Genomic DNA, 20,663 nt, shown 5'->3' with positions numbered 1-20,663 from the left:
TTTCTTTCTTTCTTTCTTTCTTTCTTTCTTTCTTTCTTTCTTTCTTTCTTTCTTTCTTTCTTCCTTCCTTCCTTCCTTCCTTCCTTCCTTCCTTCCTTCCTTCCTTCTTTCTTTCTTTCTTTCTTTCTCTTTCTCCTATCTTTCTTTCAAGATTTTATTTTTAAGTACTCTCTACACCCAATGAGGGGCTCGAACTTACATCCCTGAGATCAAGAGTCACATGCTCCACCAACGGAGCCAGCCAGGCGCCCCCCTCTTACTGACTAGGACATTGCAGGCCTTAAGTTTCCCTACAATTCTTGTCTTATCTTCTTAACAGTTTTAATTCGGAAAAGACTTTATGTTAGAAGGAATGTTATAATTTTGTCAAAACAAATTATATCACCTAGGACAAGATTAATCCTAAGGGGGTCAATCTCTCACTTTGGACAGGCCAAAAGTCATTCCAAACTTTCCTGGGCCAGTCATTCAGACTTCATTCAAGTCAGATTGCTTGGGTCTTATAACTATTGCACACAGTTAGTTTCTAACTGTTTTAAAATTACCATGCCTCTTTGTTGATTTAACCAAGCTATCTAGTAATCAAAATGTTTCCTTGGGAACTTAAACTTGAACTGACATTTTGTAATTTCAATGTCTTCTTACCCTGGGTCAACTTATGTATCTTAAACCTTTCTATGTATTCATAAATAAACCATCTGGACAAGCCTTTGTTGTTTTGACTCAATTGCATGGTACTGTAACTGGGGCCCAAGGGTACAGGAGAACCTGGCCCTGGGGGTCCCAAAGAGACCAGCTTCTGCGCCTTGCTGCTGACAAAATCCAGAGGCAGAGAGACAAGCGGTGGTGACATAAGAAAGAGTTTATTTCAGTGAGACCAGCCCCAGGAAGACAGCGGACTAGCCTCCCGAAGCCTGTCTCCAGGGCACTGAAAATACTTCTAGGTTATATAAGGAAAGTGTGGGGCAGAGGTCGGTGGGCAGGAACGGGCAGGTCGATCATTGTCTTGGAGTCTATCACTCAGGGTCTGGCTGGCGCTAGGGCAGTCCCTACTGCTTGAAGGGGTAGTTTCAGTTCCCTTCATGGGATGTTTTGCCCGTCCCGTCTTTTGCCTGAGTTAAGAGATAATCTGGAAAGCACTTAGTCAATTAGAAAGTACAGACTGAGGTCAAAATGGAAGGAGTTGGAGTCCTCTTTCAGTATTTATAAGAGAAAAGCTCGCTACAGCCTTTCTCTTCACCCAGTGGCAAAAGCCCACCTTCCTAGTCTCAGGGTAATAGTACCTGCAGCTAAATTAGTGAAGACTACTGCTAACTAGGGTCTTCCTCAGACTTGTGGACTCTCATGATGTACAATTTGTAGAGGCTGCTTTTAGGCACACAGGCTTGAGCAGTGGAATGTAGAAAGGGCCCACAGCAGCCCCCTGGCTGAGTACAGACAGGCCCCTCAGTTGACCCACCTCAAAATATCCAGAGGCCCTCACTGACCAATGGGCTATTTACAATCTTGCACAGTTATCAAAAAAGGGAGAATTCCATATGTCGCCATATCTCCTCACCTTCTCCCCTTTAAAAAGGTCCCCACCCACTGCCTTGTGGCAGATAGTCTCTCCTCTGCTGTCCTGCCCGCAGTGTATTCGATACACTTCTATCTCCTCTCTTCTGCTTCCGGTGGATCCTTTCACCTCCCCCGCCACCAGCTTCCACCCGATCATTGCCCCACATTTGGGGGCATCGTCTGATTGGGAGAGACACCACATTTAGACACCACACAATCTTTGTTGCTTTCTAAAAAGACATGGTATTTCTTAGTGGGTAGCCTTACTTCATGAAAGTCTCTTACTTTCTCCTTCACACATTTTCTTCCCTGGTAATAATACTTTAAGTCCTGCTACTTTCCTTTTTTCTTTTCTTTTTTTTTTCCAAAGGGTAACTCATGACTGCCTAACCTCTGTCCAGGAATAGTGTATGCCCTCAACAAATATATTAGAAACTCCTCTAGAAAATCTAGAGTTAACCTTGTTTGTTAACAGGTCATACAAAGATAAAAACAAGGAATTAACAGGCTGGATATGTCAAAAACAAAAAAACCCAAAACTCAATTTGTCACCATCCTGACCCCAAGACCTAACCTTTACTGCCTACCTGCTTGTACTCACTGGCCTTTGTCCCACATTTTTCCTTAAGCTCTTCTTTCCAGTTTATCTCTTAACTCTGACAAAAGACCCAATGGGCATAATGTTCTGTGATGGAAACATAAACTACCCTTCAAGCAATAACTCCAGCCGCCCAGACCACCCAGGCTAATTTGAACTCAACACTTGACTCACACCTGCACAGATGGACCATGGAGTGACAGAGTTAGGTTTACCTCATTAGAATACTAAAATCTCTGCCAAGGAGGAACACAAGCCTCATTTACATAGCATACAATGTATGTACAGACATGTTTCCTTAAGGCGGATGTGTGACCTTATGCCTGGCTTTCCATACAGTGACAGGCTTCCCTATCTAAATATTCATCCTAACTCAGGATAAAAGGAACCTATTCACTCTTGCTTGGGGAGTCACGGCTTTGGAAGGTATTCCTGGTGATCTCCTTCTTTGCTACAAATCAAGTTTACTTGTGTGACAGCTCCACCTGATGTGGTTTGTATCTGTGACTCGCCAAGGGGCGAACTCACCTTAGTTTGGTTACAAATTCACTCCTAGAATAATGACCCTTTACTGGAGCCAAAGTAAGAGCTAGAAGGCAGTATGCATTGTATTCACCAGGGCTTGTCAACTAACTAGATATAAGGGGGTTAATACCCATGGCAAGATGTGGGGAATGTTTTGGAAGTAACTGAAGATCTAGATCTCTGCATGAAAAAAAGCAAAGGAAAATGGTCTAATGATTAAGAAACTCTTTTTTTTTTTTTAAAGATTTTATTTATTTATTTGACAGAGAGAGACAGCGAGAGAGGGAACACAAGCAGGGGGAGTGGGAGAGGGAGAAGCAGGCTTCCCGCCGAGCAGGGAGCCCGATGCGGGGCTTGATCCCAGGACCCTGGGATCATGACCTGAGCCGAAGGCAGTCGCTTAACCAACTGAGCCACCCAGGCGCCCCTGATTAAGAAACTCTTTAAGTGTTCTAATATTTCTGAAGGAGGTGGAATGCCATTGAAAAAGGGATTACATGAAGGTTAAAGCAAATGCCCTACCTGGTCATTGGGACAGAAAGGCAACTCCTTCCAAGAATCTGTTTCCACAGTGCCCTAGACGGCCAAATCTGTGGAGTTCAGAGAATCTATTATAAAATATGAGGGATTCCCTCCAAAATCAGAAAAAAAAAGCTCACTTATTAAGGACAATAACCAAGACTTATCTCATGACACTCACCTCATTGCCTCACAAATCTTCAACTATTACCTTAGGGACTTGCCTCAGCCCCAGTAAGTTCTGTGCCTTAAAATAACTGCCTTAAACCACTTGGGTTCACACTGCAAAATCCTATAAATACTCTTTCCTTACTTTCTCTTTTGGAGTAACTCCCAAGGCTTTGTCAAGTTCGTCTCCCTTGCTGGTGTAAGTTTAATAAACTCAACTTTGTTTGCTCAACAGCTTTTTTTCTGGGATCTCCACAAAATTCACCTTACCGGAGCCATGAAGCAGTATGTGGTTTCCTTAAAGCTTATTTCCCATTATTAACCAGAGTGTTTAAATCTCTTTCCTATAAGTGTGTAAAGACACTCTGAGGAGTATTTACTCTTCCTGGCCATTTCCATGTATGGAAAGATAATATATGCAAAATGCTCAATCCCTAATAGAGTTCCCGGCATAAAATGGGTGTTCAGTGGATGTTAGCTACATTATAATCCCCTAATTCCCTAGTCCTTCCTTACTTGGCCCCCCGAGCAGACTGCAAACTCCAGGTTAATTGTCTCTGAATTCAGAGTTCCAATTCACGGGTCCTCAGAGGTTTCTCATCTTGCTTGATTGGCGGGGACCGCATGCTTCTCCTCCTTCCTTCCATCATTTTGTCTCTGTTGCACTTCCGTGCCAGCAGCAAGGTGAGAGAGGAATTCAGTTTTTTACGTTTGCCCTTCTTACCCGTTAAGGTGACTCTTTTTTGGGGATGACTGAGTGGAGGGCCTCTGTTCAATGACATCTGATTTTAACAATGAAAGGTGAAAAATACTTTGCCCCTGATAATTGAGCCCATTTCCTTCTCTGCCATATTCCCCAAATAAATGGAGAAATCCAACAACTTCTCAAGAGCATGTTAGATGGGTTTGTGGTTAAAGAAGGGAATCTTGATTAAGTTGTAAGGTTAATGCAATTAGGAATCTAGAGCAAACCTTGGAATACCTTTAATGACAGAGCTTCAGGACCATGAACATAAAAGTTCACTTAGGAAGGGGGGTGCCTAGGGACATTGCCCATAATGTCCCGTACATCAGAGACCAAAAGACACCCAAAACACTGCAGTATCTGCGTTAGTTCTTAAAATTCTTCTTTCTGAGACAGCATATCCTAAATGCCAGCTCTGTGTTATTCTAAAATTCAAATCTACTCTGAAATTTAAAGAAGAGACAGATGAAGTATAAATGTGTGAATAAAATCTTCCAAGCCAGGAAAAAAAATGTTTAAAAGAAAAAAAAAACCCTACAGAGATGTTTATAATTTTTGGATGAAATGATGAGGCTGATGACTTAAGTCCTGGACACGGGGAACAGGGTGCAGTGTTTGTGTGTTTTGGGGATGCGAGGTAGGAAGGAAAGTTTTCTAATGGGAAGTGGTGCGCTGGTAAATGTTTGACACCCAGCCAGGGGTGAGAGGGATGCTCTCATTCATAGCATTTGTCGATTCCTGTGGTATAATTCTACCCACTTGGCTCATGGCAAGTTATCAAAGAGACATAGCTGAACTCGGCGTGGGGAAGAAATGCGCAGTGGCGCACCATTCCACTCATACAGATGGAGTAGACAAAGATAACCTCAAGAGCAGAGATAATAGTCCAAAGTGGTGAAATAATTAGGAAGTGATGAGTTTTGAGTATTTAATACCTTTTTAAAAATAGCAACAGTGAAGTTGTAAGTTTATATAATTTACTTTATAATAATGGCTATGTTTTAACAACTGGTTGAGAAAAGTTAACATTTGGCTTTCATGAGCCAATACCAAAACACTGGGAAAGCCGAGTGTATTCTTCTATCTCTGCTTCCCTAATTATGATGTGTTTGCAGTTCTTACAGGTCATGTGGCTATTTCATACTTGAAGATATAATCTCCCAGCCACGATTTCTTATGAAGACCTTGTCTCCAATACAAAGCATGTGGTCTCATTTAATCTGTTTCAGGCCACAGTTGATCTCTCCAGGTGGGACAAGGATGGCCAGGTCTCTCACACTGCACACTCTTCCAGAGGGGCATGATTCCCTCCAGGCTCTGAGAGCTGGTGTAGGAAGGCAAAAAGGAAGCCTGAGCTCTTATTGCTATAGCCAAGTGTAGGGACTTTATGGAGATGATCTGTGCAGGGACAGAGCAATGGCACTTTTCTCAGACTAATGTGGACCCAGCTGCTCAAAAAAATTAAAGTTCCAATTCAAATGACTCATTTTGTAGGAACATTAAGTTCACAGCCAATTTGTCAATATAAGAAAACTATCACTTCATTTTTTTAAAAACTCAAAAAGTATTGCTGAAATTTTATGCGTTATGAATCCCATTTTGGCAAAGGTGGATTGAAACACACAAAGGTGGTGTTGGAGCATTACTAGCAGTGTGTTCGACTTGGCTGCCATGTTTTCCAGGATGGTTAGGGGACTTGAAATTGTCATCTGAAGATTGGCTAATGAAACTAGGCTTTTTCTAGGGAAAACTAAAGGAGGATATGATATCTACTTACAAATATGTGAAAAGCTGTCTAGAGGGACTAGAACTTGTTTTAGAAATTATCATGATAGAGAAGCCTGGGTGGCTCAGTCTGTTAAGTGTCTGCCTTCGGCTCAGGTCATGAATCCAGGGTCCTGGGATCAAACCCTTCATCGGGATCCCTGCTCAGCTGGGAGCCTGCTTCTTCCTCTCCCCTCTGCCTACCGCTCCTCCTGCTTGTGCTCTCTCCCTCTCTCTATCAAATAAATAAATAAAATCTTAAAAAAAATTATCATGGTAAGTAGAAATAGAGGCTCTGTATTATAGAGGCCTGAGTTCCAATTCTGGCTTCATCATGTACTTGTATGGCCTTGGACACATTATATAGACTCTATAGACCATGGATCCCTTATTTGTGGAATGGGGGTATATTCATCGTTCTTGTAACAAACTATTGTGAATATACTGGTTTAAACCAATCTAAATTTATTGTCTTACTGTCGGAGGTCAGAATCTAAAAGTCTCACTGGGTTAAAATCAAGATATCAACAAGGCGGCTTTCTTTCTGGAGGCTCTAGGAAAGAATCCATTTCCTCTTTTTCTACACTCTACCGGCCACCTGCATTCCAGGTTCTGGCCCTTTTCTTCCATTTTCAAAAGCAGAAATTCTGGGCCAAGTCCTTCTCACATTGTTATCTCTCTGGTTTTCTTTTCTCTTCCCTATTCAATTTATAAGAACTCTTGTGATCACATTGGGCCCACTCAAAGAATCCAGGATAATTTCTCCATCACAGAGTCAGCTGACTAGTAGCCTTAATTCCATCTGCAAACTTGATTCCCCTTTGCCATGCAATCTGTCATATTTATATTCACAGGCTCCAGGGGTGAGGATGTGGACATCTTTCAGGACCCGTTGTTCTGTCTACCATATGAGGATTAAAAAAAGTACCTGCCTCATAGCATTGCACTGAGGAAGAGTTCTTGGACAGAGTAAGGACATAATAAATATTAGCATCTATCATCATTATTATTATCTTCAATAACAATCTACACTTGATCTTAGCCAAAAGGCCGAGAAGCGGTATCTTCAATAACAATCTATATTAGTTTGCTAGGCTGCCATAACAAAGTACCACAGACTGGGTGGCTTACACAACACAGTTTATTGTTGTATAGTCTTGGAGGCTAGAAGTCTGAGATCAAGGTATTGGCAGGGTTGGCTCCTTTTAAGGGCTGCGAGGAAGAATCTCTTCCTGCCTCTCTCCTAGCTTTTGGTGGTTTGCTAGCAATCTTTGAGGTTCCTTGGCTTGTAGAGGCATCACCCTGATCGCTGCCTTTATGTTCATATGACATTCTCCCCAGGAGTGCTCTGTCCAAAATACCCATTTTTATAAGGACAGTTGTCATATTGGATTAGGGGCCATAGTACTCCATGGTACTCCAGTATGACCTCATCTTAACTAATTACATCTGCAACAACCCAGTTCCCAAATGAGATCACATTCTGAGGTGCTGGTGGCTAGGATTTCAACATATGAATTTTTTGGGGGGTGCACACAATTCAACACATAACACAAACCAAAGAATGGGGGGTATTATGAATGAATTAATGGATGAAAGGTGTAGGCAGAACATATTTACCTCAGGAAAAGGAAGTGCTTTCTATCAGAAATGCCTGAATATGGAATGGGGTGCTGAGTTTCCCAATATTTGTCAACCACTTAGTGAGAACAAGGATGTTGTAGGGCAGATTTGAGCATCCCAAAGCTGCTAAGAAAACATAAGCTTGAAAATGCCCTCTCATTATTGCAGATGCTATGATAATGCATGTGGAAAACCCAAAAGACACCACCCCAAAACTGCTAGAACTCATACAGGAATTCAGTCAAGTGGCAGGATATAAAATCAATGCACAGAAATCAGTGGCATTCCTATAGACCAACAAGACAGAAGAAAGAGAAATTAAGGAGTCGATCCCATTTACAACTGCACCCAAAACCATAAGATACCTAGGAATAAATCTAACCAAAGAGGCAAAGAATTTGTACTCAGAAAACTATAGAACACTCATGAAAGAAATTGAGGAAGACCCAAAGAAATGGAAAAACGTTCCATGCTCATGGATTGGAAGAACAAATATTGTGAAGACGTCAATGCTACCTAGAGCAATCTACACATTTAATGCAATCCCTATCAAAATACCACCAACTTTTTTCAAATAAATGGAACAAATAATCCTAAAATTTGTATGGAACCAGAAAAGACCCCGAATAGCCAGAGGAATGTTGAAAAAGAAAAGCAAAGCTGGCAGCATCACAATTCCGGACTTCAAGCTCTATTACAAAGCTGTCATCATCAAGACAGTATGGTCCTGGCACAAAAACAGACACATAGATCAATGGAACAGAATAGAGAGCCCAGAAATGGACCCTCAACTCTATGGTCAACTAATCTTCGACAAAGCAGGAAAGAATGTCCAGTAGAAAAAAGACAGTCTCTTCAACAAATGGTGTTGGGAAAACTGGACAGCCACATGTAGAAGAATGAAACTGGACCATTTCCTTACACCACACACAAAAATAGACTCAAAATGGATGAAAGACCTTAATGTGAGACAGGAGTCCATCAAAATCCTAGAGAACAGAGGCAGCAACCTCTTCGACCTCAGCCGCAGCAACTTCTTCCTAGAAACATCGCCAAAGGCAAGGGAAGCAAGGGCAAAAATGAACTATTGGGACTTCATCAAGATAAAAAGCTTTTGCACAGCAAAGGAGGCAGTCAACAAAACCAAAAGACAACCGACAGAATGGGAGAGGATACTTGCAAAGGACACATCAGATAAAGGGCTAGTATCCAAAATCTATAAAGAACTTATCAAACTCAATACCCAAAGAACAAATAATCCAATCAAGAAATGGGCAGAAGACATGAACAGACATTTCTGTGAAGAAGACATCCAAATGGGGGCGCCTGGGTGGCTCAGTCGTTAAGCGTCCGCCTTCGGCTCAGGTCATGATCCCGGGGTCCTGGGATCGAGCCCTGCATTGGGCTCCCTGCTCAGCAGAGAGCCTGCTTCTCCCTGTCCCTCTGCCTGCTGCTCTGCCTACTTGTGCTCTCTCTCTCTATCTCTCTGTCAAATAAATAAATAAAATCTTCAAAAAAAAGTTAAAAAAAAAAAAAAAGAAGACATCCAAATGGCCAACAGACACATGAAAAAGTGCTCAACATCACTCGGCATCAGGGAAATCCAAATCAAAACCTCAGTGAGATACCACCTCACACCAGTCAGAATGCCTAAAGTTAAGTCAGAAGCGACAGATGTTGGCGAGGATGCGGAGAAAGGGGAACCCTCCTACACTGTTGGTGGGAATGCAAGCTGGTGCAGCCACTCTGGAAAACAGTATGGAGGTTCCTCAAAAAGTTGAAAATAGAGCTACCGTAAAATCCAGCAATTGCACTACTGGGTATTTACCCCAAAGATACAAATGTAGTGATCGAAGGGGTACGTGCACCCCAGTGTTTATAGCAGCAATGTCCACAATAGCCAAACTATGGAAAGAGCCTAGATGTCCATCAACAGATGACTGAATAAAGAAGATGTGGTATATATATATACAATGGAATATTACGCAGCCATCAAAAAATGAAATCTTGACATTTGCAATGTGGATGGAACTAGAGGGTATTATGCTAAGTGAAATAAGTCAATCAGAGAAAGACAAGTATATGATCTCACTGATATGAGGAATTTGAGAAACAAGACAGAGGATCATAGGGGAAGGGAGGGAAAAATGAATCAAGATGAAACCAGAGGGGGAGACAAACCATAAGAGACTCTTAATCTCAGGAAACAAACTGAGGGTTGCTGGAATGGTGGGGGGTGGGAGGGATAGGGTAGCTGGGTAATGGACCCTGGGGAGGGTATGTCCTATGGTGAGCGCTGTGACTTGTGTAAGACTGATGAATCACAGACCTGTACCCCTGAAACAAATAATACATTATATGCTAATAAAAATTAAAAAAAAAAAAAGAAAATGCCCTCTTAACCCAGAGAGGATAGGCTTCTTGCATAATCATCTCCAGAACACTGTATCACCTTTCAGAGATTTATGAGAGCTCAGTTCGTTAAACCAGCGTGTCTACTGTGCACCCCCAGAGGAGCTCGTTCTGTGGGGATCTAGAACATTCTTGGGAAAATTTACCCCAGATTTTCATTACAGATCATGATGCAGTCACATCCCAGTAAGTCAGAAGTGGTAGAAGTAAGCACTTCGAAGCTTCTGTTAATTTTAATTCGGGGGGATCAGTTACTGTTTGAAGATGCTGTTCGGAGATTTTGCCTCAGCAGGTACGTAGGATTCCAGGTAGGTGAGAAATCACTTGTACTTCTAGGCAAATCCAAACTGGTGTCAGATACAAAATAAATCCAGATTTAGGTAAGGAGAGACGTTATTTGAAAGAATTATTGCAAGCAGGTGTGGAGGTGGGTGGGGGAGGAATGATTGTGATGGGGTAAGGAGACCATCGAAGGGGAGAATGCTCCATCCATGAGGTCTGCAAGCATCTCAGAGGTCAGGCAGAGAAGGGTTTGACTTTTACGGGGAGGAATAAACAAGGCTAGAAAGAACTGGGTATGGAACAGTGGGCTGAGCTGGTATGATCAGATAGTCGATCAGGGAGTATTTTGCCCTGAGCTCAGCCTATTCTTAGGGGAGCTGTTCTGGAGGGGCGCATGCTGACTTAGCAGCTTGAACAGGGTTATTTATTTTCCTGCACCCATTTCTTCAGAGTAAAGTAGGTGCAAATACAGAGCTTGTCATAGGGGGATTTTGAACCCAGACCTATCAGTCTCCAAATTCTGCGCTCTTTCGGAGAAATGACCAACTACACGTGAGAACTTAGTCTTTACACAATCCTCTATAAAGCTGATTCCTTTTTAAAAGGTGCAAACTTATTTTCTGAAATACGGTTTATCCATTTAATCAGAGTAAATCATCATTGAAGAATTTAAATGAAATAACTTAAACGTTTTGGTTCATTATTTTTCATAGCACCACAGCACGGTATAAATCTACTGATTTAAAAACTCGATGGATGGGGGGCCCAGCAATCTGTGTTCAGTAATAAGCCCTCCAGGTCATTCTGATGCACATAGAAGTTTGAGAACCACTGGTGGGGTGGCTGAGCACACTTGCTCTGAAGCTGGATTGTCTGGGTTCGAATCCTGGCTCTCCCATTTCTTGACTGTGACCCTTGGGTCTCAGTTTCTCATCTCATAAGATTTCTGGGAAGATTTGAGTCCATTAAAATGTGTTAGAATCCAGTGAATGATGCAGGGTACTTTGTTGAAATGTGTATGTTAGTATTATGTGTTACTGTGTTATCATTATCATACCATCTGGACTTTGTCTCAAATTTGTTTGCTTGGTACCTAGGAGAATCTGATCTCAAGCAGCTCATAGTCTAATAGGGAAAACAGAGCAAATAATTTCCATATAATGTACAGTGGGCAGTAAAAGATGTCTCTGTAGATACAGAAGTGATGTAGGAAAGAAGGAAGTTTAGGGAAACAAGTTAGAGAATAGAGAGAGGTCAAGGAAGGGTCATGGCCATTTTTGAAGGCTTCTGGTATAGTAAAAAATGAGCTTTAAATAAAAAAAAATGTCTAAGGAGGCTTATGAAAGTTGTTTAATTCACAAAATAATGAAAAGATTTGTTTTAAAAATTTCTTTTTAATGCATTATAGGTGGACTGATCCAATAATGGGCCTGAATTTAAAGTTACATGAAGCATGTCTTCACATCTCATTCCTGTCTGTAGCTCTATTATTAGTCTACATTTAACTTTATTTGTAGATAAATCAAAGGGCGATGTCTGCGACATTTTGTGACGGTGCCTGGGCTCATGACCCTCTGGGCCCACTGTGATGTGCCCTGGGCACCAGAGAATTGGTGAGAACTATTTTAGCGGGGCAAAGTGGACTATATGAGAGTAAAAATGCACAAAACAGCAGTAAGCACTCTAGAAACCACAAGGAGTTTGAGACTGCAAAGCAAAAATGGCAAGGAGAGGGGTGGCTACCGCTAAAGCTGGGGAGGAAAAGTACAGACTGTCATGGAAGGCCTTCTAGAGCCACCCAGGAGCCCGGACTGCATGTCATGGACAGTGGGGAGTCACCGGTCAATTGCAGACAGACTGTGGTCCTGGTAAGCCACTCTGGAGGCAGTGTGGAGGGGGGACTGGAGTGCCGGACGGAAGTACAGCGACCATACAGAGAACTTCGGAGCTTGGCTCAGATGAGACCTGAACTCTGGCAGGACAGCGATGTAGAGAAGGGCTGGCTCTCTAGGTTAGTAGGAATAGGAACACTTTGAGGGACTGATGACTTCCTGTTGAGGAGTGTGGATAGAAAAGACAGCTGGTCCTTCGGCCTTGATAAAGTCACATAGCTTTGATTCTATTGCTCTCCCTCCGATCCCCGTGTCGGACTGCCCAGCGAAGTGTGCACAGTCTTGGGGGCCAAGGTCCTGGAAAGCTGCTGTGGGAGACTGGTCCAGGGAAATCCCAGGGGAGCCAGGAAGACTGCCTACTTCTTGGTCAACGGTCCCTTTGTGGAGCTCTGCTCATCACCCTGCTTCCTGCTGGACCTTTGACTAGTGTAGTATCTGTGCTGTCCTTGCCCAATGGATGTGATGACTGGGCCTATTATCACACCTTTCCGGCTCCTGCCCGGGTTTGGGGGGCATGGTAGCAGTGGCCCTTTGGAGGTGGCCTCCCTGTCCTTCATTCTGTCTCTCGCTTCAGGGCCTAGGGAATGCTGGTCTGCTTTGCCTCGCTGGCTCTGAACAGTGTTCCTGTTTCTCTCCGTTCCCCAGGCGGCTCAGCAGTCATTTTGGCCTGACCTTAGAGCCTCTTGAGTCCGGTGAGTTGAGAGCTGCTTTTTGGAACCCGTTTCTTCTGCCTTCTTTGTGGATTCCTCTTTGTGGTTTCTTCTCTTTCTATATGGCTCTCATTCTGAGTTGACGTGCCGGTTCTGTGTGGGACAGTCACTGTCCCTTTGCACTAAGAATTTCCTGTCCCCTGGAGAATTGCTGAGCAGCGTGTTCCGAGGCCCCAGAGGGAACAGAAGGGTTTGCATTTCGAATAGGTAACTGCTATCACATTTAGTCTAAAATGCTGGGAGAGACATCAGTATCAGGGCTAACGGACTAATGGGCCTTTTAACAAGAGTCAGTAGGGGAAGGGTGGAGGGAAGTGATTCCCCATGTAGCACATATGTGAGTCTGCAAAACGGAATTGAAAACTGGAGGCCGCAAATTGAATTCAATATAAGCTATGGAGCTTAATCAACCTTTTCTCCAACCCCTGATACAGGAGAAAACAGTTGAGAGTCCAGGCTCCAGAATTCACTCTGTCCATATTCAAAATAAGGCATTGGCTAGCTCTGTGGCCTAGGGCAAGATACTGTCTCTGTGCCTCAGTTTCTCCATGTGTAGAATGGGAGAACTGGAGTCTCTCCCTTATTCAGTTTTGAGAGGATTAACTGAGATAATGTAGGTAAGGCAGTTCAGAATGCTACTTGGCACATAATGATAAGAGTTGTTAATATTGGTTAAGTGCTTATTATGTGTTAAGGGTCAAAAATACTGCACATTACTCTTCCTCTTTGTCACGCAGGGTTTGATAGAGTTTCTTCTCAATGAGGTAGATTTGACTGCTGAGAAACTGCAAAAGAGAGGCTGCCCAAACTTCGTGCAGAATAGCATGCATCCGCAGAGACCAGGGGCTTGTTCAAACACACGTGACGTGGCCCCACCCCCAGAGTTTCAGATTCAGTGAGACTGGCGGGGGCGGGGTGGTGGTGTGAGTCTGAGAATTTGCATTTCTAACCAGGTCTCAAGTAATGTCATTGCTGCTGGTCTGGGTACCAAACTTTGACATATGCTGGCACAGAGATTGAGAGGTCACATTTTGAAGTCAGAAGGTTTCAAACTGGAAACTGAGCGTTGGCACTGTGCGGACTTGGGCAAATTACTTTATCCCTTTGAACTTCAGATTCCTTGTTTCCAATATAAGTCTAGTAGCTAGGGTGTGTGAAGAGTTGAAATATATATATATATATATATTTATATATATATTTATATGTATATGTATATAGCGTTCAGCATAGCATTACTACATGATATGCATTAGTGATTGTTCCTATGCTGCTTAATTTTGAGCAATATCTTGGTCTTCCCTGGGCCTCTACTTCTTTATCTATAAAGTGGGAACATTGACTAATCTACAGTATATGGCAGGTGAAGGAATTCAATAAGATAATAACCTTAATGTCACAACTTTGAGTGACCATCCTAGAGATTAAACATGTCTCCTTTTGTAGCACTTTAAATACAACTTGGAATGTCTTTCTCTTAGGTTAAATTAGGAAATCCTCTGCTACTGCAAAGGGTCTGAGACTCTCAATAGCCCCTTCAGATTCTCTCACCTCTCATTTTATTCCCTTGTTGCCTTCTGCCCACAGTCTTCCACCAAAGCAGATCATTCATTTTATTTCTCCTCTGTCCTGTTTGCCTTTATTTATTGCTAATGTGTTATTCTTTGCAGGAAGACAGTTGTTTTCTTCCCTAAACATCTGACATAAGTGGGAAAGGAGCATCTGCTTGGGGGAAGACTGGGCCAGGGGTCATTGGAAAGTTCTTTAGGAATAAAATATGGCTTAAAAAATTAATTTATATGTCTTACAAATGGTATTTTTTGTTGAGGTTAGACTTGGGAATGTTCCCTGGCTTCTGAAATTTTCAACTTTTAATGCCTTCTGTTTTTATTTTTATTTTATTTTTTTTTAATTTAAATTCAATTAACTAACATATAGTGTATTATTAGTTTCAGAAGTAGAGGTCAGTGATTCATCAGTTGTATATAACACCCATTACATCATGTGACCTCCTTAATATCTGTCACCCATTGACCCCCATCCCCCCACCCACCTCCCCTCCAGCAACCCTCAGTTTGTTTCCTATGGTTAAGAGTCTCTTATGATTTGTCTCCCTCTCTGATTTTGCCTTGTTTTAGTTTTCCCTTCCCATGCTCCTCTGTTTTTTTTCTTAAATTCCACACATGAGTGAAGTCATATGATGATTGTCTTTCTCTGATTGACTTATTTTGTTCAGCACAATACCCTCTAGTTCCATCCACATCATTGCAAATGGCAAGACTTCATTTTTCTGATGGCCGCATAATATTCCTGTGTGTGTGTGTGTGTGTGTGTGTATACACATCTTTATCCATTCATCTGTTGATGGATATCTGGGCTCTTTTTTTTTTTGATATCACATAAATTTAGTTAAAATAAATTTTCTCCTAAAACTTCAAAATCTCAAATCACTTAGTTTAATTTCATACAACTCCTGTTCAAAGGTTAAAATAAGAGATGGATATCTCCTTTTTTCTTGACTGAGGTATAATTGACATATAACATTATATTAGTTTCTGGTGTACAACAAAATGATCTGATATGTATAAAGGTTGCAGAGTGATCACCACAATATGTGTAGTTTGCCCCATCACCATATAAAGTTACATAATATGTAATACAGTATTACTAACTATAGTCATGCTGTTCATCACATTCCCATGATTTATTTATTTTATGACTAGAAGTTCAGACCTATTGATTCTCCTCCTCCCATTTCACTCACCCCCACAACTCCCTCTAAACTAGCTTTTGTATTAGTATTTAGCTAAGTAGAATTTTGGACATCTGGGCTCTTTTCATAGTTAGCTATTGTGGACATTGCTGCTATAAACATTGGGGTGCAGGTGCCCCTTTGGATCACTGCATTTGTATCTTTGGGGTAAATACCTAGTAGTACAGTTGCTGGATCTTAGGGTTGCTCTATTGTTAACTTTTTGAGGAACCTCCATACTGTTTTCCAGAGTGAATGCTCTTTGTTTTTATAGTCATACTGTCAGCTTTTTGTTTTTGTTTTTTGTTATTGTTGTTTTTTACCTTAGCTCTTTGGCAAGCCCTAAGACACAGAACCTTCTTGGCCACCAATGGCTTGCAGCTTGGTAGCAGAGACAGGAAACGTATTTCATTGCTAGTTCTTCCTTAAAGACTAAAATGGATGCCAAATTTCTTCCTGGGGCCAAGAACTCAGAGCAAAAAGAAAAATAATTTAATTTAAGATAATTTACACAAAGGTTCTTGCATCATTGTAGTAAATCCCTGAGAAAAGGGGGCAAGCTTTACTCAGATCAACAATTTTCTAATTAATAGTACAATTTTCCTTTGGAGATACTGGGTTGGGGAGATAGCATGGCCTTTGGGATTGGTTACCTCCTTTGGTAAATAGGTGAATGTTTCCTCCTATACAGAACCATCCCTGCATGGTTTTTCTATTACTCAAACTTGAATTTTACTGGTTAATTTTTACCCTTCTATTGTGAATGCCTCTTTTATTGCCAACATCAAAACCTTGCAAATTCTTTCAAAATCTAGCTGTAGAACCTCTTCTGGTTTTAGGTGGTTTGATTTAATTAGCTTTAATAATGTTTTATAATAGTATTATGTTGGGAAATCATATTTTCTCTTTTTCTATTCAATATTTCAGCTTTAAGATTGTAATGGCTTTGCTAAGGCATGACTCTAAAATATAGTCTGAGATTGGTCTAACAAATGGATGTCTTCAGACATATGAGATGTAAAAATAAGAGGAATAATTACACAATATATTGAAAGTTCCATTGAGGAGTCTGTCTCAGTGTTGGAGATGGCTGCTATATCCACTGGCTCCTGAGCAGATTTCCTCTTTGTATGTATTTACATGTAGATGGGTCGGGTCCTCCCCTGAGAGTAGGAGGAAGACAAGCTTTTATTCTAGCACTGTCCTATTTTGCTGTATCACTTCTAAATTTGGCTCTTGGTTTCTTTCATTGTCCATCCCTAAGGTGGCTCTTATATCTCTAACATTTTATGATGGTGGAAGACATAACAACAAAATTGCGAAGTGATTAGTTCAATTTTTTTTTTAAGATTCTATTTATTTATTTGAGAGAGAGTGAGTGAGTGTGTGTGCCTATGCATGCGTGCATGTAGGGGGAGGGGCAGAAGGAGAGGGAGAGAGAGAATCTCAAGCAGACCACGCTGAGCGAGAACCCCATGTGGGGCCCAATCTCACAACCTTGAGATCATGACCTGAGCTGAAATCAAGAGTTGCAAGTTCAACTGACTGAGCCACCCAGGAGCCCCTAGTTCCAATTCTTTTTTTTTTTTTTTTTTAAGATTTTATTTATTTGAGAGAGAGAGAAAGAGCATGAGCGGGGGCAGGAGAGAGGCAGAGGGAGAAGCAGACTCCTCACTGAGCAGGGAGCCCGATGCGGGGCTCGATCCCAGGACCCTGAGATCATGACCTGAGCCAAAGGTAGACACTTAACTTATTGAGCCACCCAGGCGCCCCAGTTCAAATTCTTTAAGAGTAAATTCTATCAAACAAACAGCTACTTTGGAAAAAAAAAGTCCAGCCTCATAAGTCAAGTTGTCTTGTTGACGTGATCATTTGAATCCAGAAACTGTTTTAGCGTAGTTTGAGTGAATGGTTTTATATGTAAATCTACTCTCGCCCATTTTTTAAAAATAGAGGTTTCTGTGAATAAGTCATAGATGAATGAAATACTGGAGTTGTGAAGGACACTGATCTTTCAACTGAAATATGAAAAGGCAAAGGGCAAAATAATAATTCTGGAAATCGGCACAGCAGCCCTTTACCAAATGTCAGAGCGCCGGCTAATGTGTGAAGTGCTTCGGCCGGGCTCGCGGTGACCGCGCTGGGGCCCCGCCTCCGAGAATACACTGGCAGTGGTGGAAACGGCTCACATCTGGGCCACTAACGAACTGCAGAACTGCAAACAAGAATTCCATTGGCGACAGTCAACTAGAGGGTCCATTATAATGTACACGATAACCTAGGTAACCAGCTCAGCACTCGCAAGAGTGAAGGTGAAGACAACCATGTTCTTCTGATAATGGCCTGGAAGGTTTTTCTCATTTAAAAGCAGTCACATCTGACCTTCTCCTGAGCAGGAGGATGGCAGAAATTGACAAATGAGAACCAGGTGAAGAGAAGACAGGACACTTTGCTTCAACAAAGAGCAATTTTATTCCTGTACTAGCGGGAAGGTGTGCGAGATACTAGATAGATTTTTTTGACCACAGTTACAAATGTGCAAATATATTAAGCAAATACATAATTTAAACAGGAAGACTAATGAGGTTCTTTGTTTGAATAGAGTAGGTTAGAAACACAATATTGTGAGGAGGTACAATAGTATGAAAAAATAAAATCATCTACTGCCATTTTAAATAGCCAGAGTTGCAGAGAAAGAATACATGATACTAAAAACATAAAAGTGCTCTGTTATAGAACATAGTATGTTCAGTTGCTGGGTTTATTTACCATGTTTATTTAAGCTGCACATAACTCAAGGAATAGCCAGATGCCCCTCCGTGGACGGCAGTGTTATTAGACACTGCCTACCTAACATCCAAAGTATTGGGGCCAGGAGCAGTTTCTACTCAAGGCGCGTATGCTGAACGTATATGAGCTGTGAAATAATTTCTACAAGGTGGCAATAGAGATGAGATTGAAGACTTGATCCTTGGCTTTGTAGACTGTACAAGCCTGATGAGTCCCACGTGGAAGACCAGAGATTAAGGGCTCTCCAGACGAGAACACTGGTACACCCGGTTGTCAGTGTGGCTGAGAGTAGGAACTTTCACGCAGGCCACTGCAGACTGCCCCCGCCCCCCGCCACCAGCTTGCATGGGGTACCCGCTGTACTACAAACCCCTAAAGCCACAACTGAATAGGCTCCTTTTTGTTGGGATGCTTAGCTGCTCACTCAGCTGTTGAAACACAACATCTCGAACATAACCAAAAGCTTGCTCTTGTGAAGATGGTCTTTCCTAAAAGAAATGATTTAAGGCAGAAGACAGCCATAACCAACACTTTTTGTGATGATTCTAGAAGGGGCACATTACATTCGTCTGACGTTATTCACGGTGTTGAGCAACTTATTTTGGTAACATGTAAGATCATGTACATTGGCATATTGGCTAAAAAAATAATCTTTGGTAAACCTGTTAATAGATTTCTTGCTTCCATTACATAAGCCTCTATTTTTAAGAGCATTCACTAACAATTTCCTTATTTCATGAATGTATCTATATAGACAACCTTTACAGAAAATAAAATGCCTTATTTTTGTTGCATACATTTATTCCTAGGGAGCCTCCCTACAAGTCAAGAGTATTCTTTTAGTCAGAAATATTTCCATTGCTAGAAACATTTTTAGAACAGAACAGATTTTTGCTATTACCGTGGCTGTATCAAATGTTACCCTGTATTTTACCTAAAATGGCCACTTTCAAAGGCATCATCCACTACAAGAATCTAAGGTAGTGTGCTTGAATTCCAAGCTTCATCAGTTTAGTCAAACACCTGGCCAATTCACAAAACTAAATGAATTAATTCAATTGCTTAATCGGCTAAATCATCCAGCTGATGAAATCAAAGAGAGCCCCACCCCCCAAAGGATAATAAGTCCTAATAGAAATATGACATTTTCAAAGAACAGTCTGGACACACAAAAAGGATGCCATTTTCTCTTCCTGATGACGCCTGGTTAGATGCCCTTTTTCAGATATTTCCCCTTTTAGTTGTATCATTTCACTTGCTTTCTGCAGTCATGATTTACAGATTTTCCTCTGATATGAAACTTTTTTGAATACTTGATATGATTTGAAATCTCTGGTTAAAAATATTCAGAAGCTTAACAGGGCATTTGGACTGATAATGGCCTTTCCACTCCGACTCTTTAGGAATGACGTAGGGTTGAGGGCTGCTCACAGCCACCTACCTGGGGGAGGATCAGCCATTCCTTCTTGCCACTCTGTCTTGGCTGGTGAATTACTTTCATGTCCTCATGTAACCTGGAAAGTCCTTGAACTACCACCTCAAACAAGCAGCTGTTTTCTATTGCTTTTCACTACCAGGTCAAGTTTGGCGTGGCTCATGTGGCTGAATTAAAACTCTAGAGCCTCCCAGGGTTGGGGCTCAAGTCCTCTCAGTTTGCTGTCACACAGATCTGGCCAGTTTATGACTTCCGGATTCCAACCTCCAAGACTCAGAGAGCTAAGTAATTGGGAATTTAGTATATGGCCAATAATTTTCTTGTAAAAAAATAAGGAGAGTGTTTAATATAAGAAGCTGGATCCTGAGACACTAAGGCAAGAGAATCAGAGTGTGAAGTATAGCATGTGAGGTCTATTTTTGTATTGCTGGACATCTGCTTGGTGGTTTCATATTATTTTCCCATGTCACTTCGGGCTCTCCTCCAAGAGGTAATAACAAAATTAATTAAAGACCCTTCCAAATAAAACTGTCCCCAACATGTCTGTGTGCCATGACCATTTTAGTATTTAAAAGTGAAGCCCTGGTCATCTCTTCTATAATGTGGAGCCTGAAAAGACTATGAAATGCCAGGGGGTTTAAAGAGATAAGATGAACAGAAAATAAAATCACATTCGACTGGGAAAGCCAACATGTTCAAAAAAAGGAGAAGGGAAGAAGTAGTGAAAAAGAGGGACTCAGAAGTGTTAAGGGATGGTGAATTACTTAGGACAAATACGTGCAGGCCCAGGCAGGGAGATGAGTCTTTGAAAAATCTGATTCAAGAGCTGAAAACCTGGCTGCTATCCAGAGAGCAACAGGATGATAATACGAAATCGATTTAATGAGTAGAGAT

General features: G+C 41.6%; 1 pseudogene; it reads right to left on the bottom strand.

The window, feature by feature from the left end:
- Positions 1 to 6,792: 6,792 nt before the first annotated feature.
- On the bottom strand, positions 6,793 to 6,938 carry LOC118009040 (annotated as a pseudogene).
- Positions 6,939 to 20,663: the final 13,725 nt, after the last annotated feature.

This window comes from Mirounga leonina, unplaced genomic scaffold (genome assembly GCF_011800145.1).
Source record: "Mirounga leonina isolate KUSES-001 unplaced genomic scaffold, KU_Mleo_1.0 Mir_126, whole genome shotgun sequence".
NCBI lineage: Eukaryota > Metazoa > Chordata > Mammalia > Carnivora > Phocidae > Mirounga > Mirounga leonina.
The sequence above is the reverse complement of the archived record's forward strand: the minus strand, read 5'-3'. Positions and strand labels throughout refer to the sequence as shown.